At 43.6% G+C, this 3,680-nt stretch overlaps 1 non-coding gene across 1 annotated transcript; it reads left to right on the top strand.

Moving 5' to 3' along the window:
• Window positions 1-2,709: 2,709 nt before the first annotated feature.
• LOC117717400 (small nucleolar RNA SNORA17) lies at window positions 2,710-2,841 on the top strand. Its single transcript, XR_004607895.1, has one exon. It is a non-coding gene; the product is annotated as a small nucleolar RNA SNORA17 (small nucleolar RNA).
• The last annotated feature ends 839 nt before the right edge of the window (window positions 2,842-3,680 follow it).

Below are 3,680 nucleotides of genomic sequence, written 5' to 3'. Positions count from 1 at the left end.
TGTGCCTCCTGCATCTCCCCCTTTTTACCTTTTTAAAGAGAAAATGGTGGCTATAACAGAGATCAAGTTTGAATGCATTGCCTGCATGGCTAGTCTAACATAAGCAAGCATGATAGAATTATAAGAACAGCTAGCAGAGGACCAAGGACCAAGCAAAGGGAAAAGTCATCTTAACCATGGTGCCCACTCAAAGGTCTCTTGGAGTATGCATTAGCAAAATCCTTTATTATCACAGAAAAACAGTTGCAAACATGTGTAAAAGGAAGGCAAAACTGATTTTCTTTAAACTATTGACACAGGGTATATAGACCAACTCCAAATCAGAGAAGACTGGGGTCTCTAAACGAAGAACAGAGGGTTACCAAAAGGTAGATACATTTGAATGAAGTGTCACAGAAGGCATGAACTGTGGATAAGTCACAGGTTTGTTGTTTGTATTTTCTGTAAAGTTTGTAAAGACTCCCATGGTTTGACCCCACTTGAGATGCTGCCTTATCTAAGGAAGTCATCATGAGAGTTCATCTGAAGCATGAAAGGCCCTCGATGCAAATACTATGGGGATTTTGCCTGAGATGTAGCCAGATTAGTTTATAGGATTAATATAGATCAATGACTCCCCCAGTATTGTGACTAAGCTTGATTAAATGAATCTTGGCCTTTCTGTGTCATTATTGGGGAACTAGGTAGGAGAAAGAAAACAGCTGCTATATTAATTTACCAAATACATTTATGTTCAAAATTACCTTTACAGAAAGCTGCCTAGAAATATATGCAAGAGAGGAGGTATTTACTAAAGCCTGAGAAATAATCTCAGAATAGTTGCCCACTGGAGCATTTTAGATTCCAGACAATTTTTAATTCTTAAACATAACAAGATGACATGAAATACACCACCTCACAATCCATTGACTTAAAACAATTAGTCTAGGGTTGTACACTATAACTTTGTTCTTCTGGAATAGGTAGACAATCTCAGACTGGCAGAATCTCTGCAGTTCTTCATGCTGGATTCTTGGCTTGGGGTCAGCTGTCTGTAGACTTGTCTATGATGACTTAGCTGAGCAACTGGCTCTCTCCCCGTGTGTCCACAGATACACATCTCTTATCCATTAATTATGTTAGCAAGAGTATATTCTCAACCAGCAGAAAAGCCACAGACATGAGAGATACATGAATTTTCTCCAGACCCTTATTTGTTCTGTGTCTCCTAATCCTATTTTGCACAGTTAGAATAAGGACCAAGTGAACCTCAGGTCCAGATGTTAGAGGAACTGCAAAGACATAGATCAAAGGCCAAAGAAAAGCTGAGAAGGAAGGGTACACTCGGCTTATAGATAGTCTGCCAAATGCTTACTCCTAGCTTTCCTATTATTAAAGCATTTAACAAAGAGGACTCCATGCATTAATTTACCTCCTTAAAAGTAGAATGATTTTTGATTAACTTAGCTTTTTCACACATACAGCAAAATCCTTCACTGTCAGTGACAAACAGTATCACTTACTGAAGTTTTTATTATTGTTGTCGTTATTGTTGTTACAGAAAGACAGGTTTTTATCCAAACTACTGACACTGAGTTCATGAACTCAACTCAACTCCAATTCAGAAGAAACTGAAATTTTCAAATGGAGATGCTCCCTGGAGTCTGAGGCACCTCTAGGACACTAAACAAGCAGTCTAACGGCAGATCAGTTTAAATCCACATCTATCTGCTCAGTTGAGATAGCAAGTTAGTCACTTTAGCAATATTCAGGAGAGTTTCCTGGGACGCTTTTTCACACAACACTGCAGGTTAATAGATATACTCCTCACACGACTTCACTGCCAACCTGAACCTTCTATGTTTCTTCCAATTTGCAAGGAAAAATAATTCACTAAAAAGCAAGGAAACTGTGATGTGTAAGGCTCCTCTTTCCTGTGAAGCTCTGTGAAGAGAGATAGCTGCCTGACAGGATGCTAATAACAGTTCTGGCTTTGGTCACTGTTGAGGTCCAGGAGTTGCCCCACAAACCACATGAACACTGATCTCAGTCAGACAGGGATAGCTTATTGAACATACACCCTAAGACTGATCGATTAGGGTCATAGCTCATCATTCAGGGGCTGGGTCTACAGTGAACATCTGTCTCTGTCGTCCTACAAAGGCTAAAACTGCAAAATCCACAGTGAGTTCATAAGCACATGCAGAAAATGTTGCCCAATGGTCAGCTCTGACTCAAGCTATTTGAGACATAACAGTTCATATTGACCTTTACTTTGATGATGAGCCCTGCGTAAAGCTTTGTGGAATTTCTTAAGATTAACAAACCTCTTGCAGAACATAACAGGATATGTGATCAGGCTAACCCTGCTCTGAGTCAAGTTATTTTTCTGTGTCAATGACTGGCAGGCATAATACAGCAACAACATGAAATAGCTGGCAGGCATGGAACAAAATGAGTGCAGTTATGCTGGGGACAGGGCAGGCCTCAACAATCACACCTATAACAAGTGTGGAGGCAGGACTAGCTCCCTACCATGCAGCTTTAAAACTAGTGCTTGTTCCCAAGCCCTATATCTATTTATAATCAGAATCTGCCCTGTGGTGGCCAGAATCTAGAGCAAATGAGCACATTTGGCAATTTCCATGATCTATTCACTCTCAAGTCTTAAAGAAAAAAAAAATCATCCTAAGCTGAAACAATTGAAGACGTAATATATACCAAAAGAATCCTGCCCCTAGAAGCATTGCATGTGTAGCTGCTATGTTACATGTTTGTCAGTAGGTGGCAGAGAGGAGAGATGTTATGCCTATGCTCAGTGTTCAGACCTGTGAACATCTGAATGATTTGTAGCCTAACATTCCCTGAAAAAGGCGAGCCCAGAATAACCATCAATCCATGCCAGGGGGCCTGGACAAGGAGCTAGCCTGAGACAACTACTAGTACAGCTCTGTGCAAGCCTGAACAAGCTTCCAGGGTGGGGAGCAAGCAGGAGACAAGATGGGGTGTTCACCTGACATGACCCACCAGTCTGGTGCCACGGGGCCCAGACAGGAAGCTAGCCTGAGATGACCACCAGACTGGTGCTACTCAGGCCTAGATATGGGGGCAGACCATGCCTGAGTTGACTCCTGCCCAGAGCCGTAATGCACAGGCCGGGCATAGACTACTCCTGACACTCAGAGACCACCCCCCAGCCCCCAGCACCACCATGAGGAGCAAGTGAGTGGTGGAGAAATGAAAGAGAAAGAGAAACAGAAGGATATGGGCACAATGAAGAAAGGCACAATTGGAGTCTTGGGGGCAGTGAGGAACAGCCTGATGTATTGATGCCATCTGGGACCATGAAGGGTTCCTGGTCTGTGCTGCCACCTAGGGTCAATTGTGTCTGTAGCCCTGCAGCAGCAGGGAGTTAGTACCACCAAAGCCAAAGGCCATGTGGGCATCCCTGATCTGGGCTACTGCCCAGGGACATATTGGCATCTGAGGGCTATGCAGAACTGGAGCCAACCCTCACAAGGGCATCATGGGAGAGCTGGCCCTGGGATTCTGAGAGCAGGAGCTGACCCTCCCCCTAGCCAGCTGCAGTACCTGGAGACTGGGCCCTGCCACTCATCCCCTATGCAGTGGCATGGAGTAATGGACGAGAGAAAGAGATACACTCCTCCACACTCAGTATCCTTAGACACCTATAGCAAGCA

Source organism: Arvicanthis niloticus, chromosome 11, assembly GCF_011762505.2.
Source record: "Arvicanthis niloticus isolate mArvNil1 chromosome 11, mArvNil1.pat.X, whole genome shotgun sequence".
Lineage (NCBI taxonomy): Eukaryota > Metazoa > Chordata > Mammalia > Rodentia > Muridae > Arvicanthis > Arvicanthis niloticus.
Note: the sequence above shows the minus strand (reverse complement) of the source record. Positions and strands in the feature narration are given on the sequence as shown.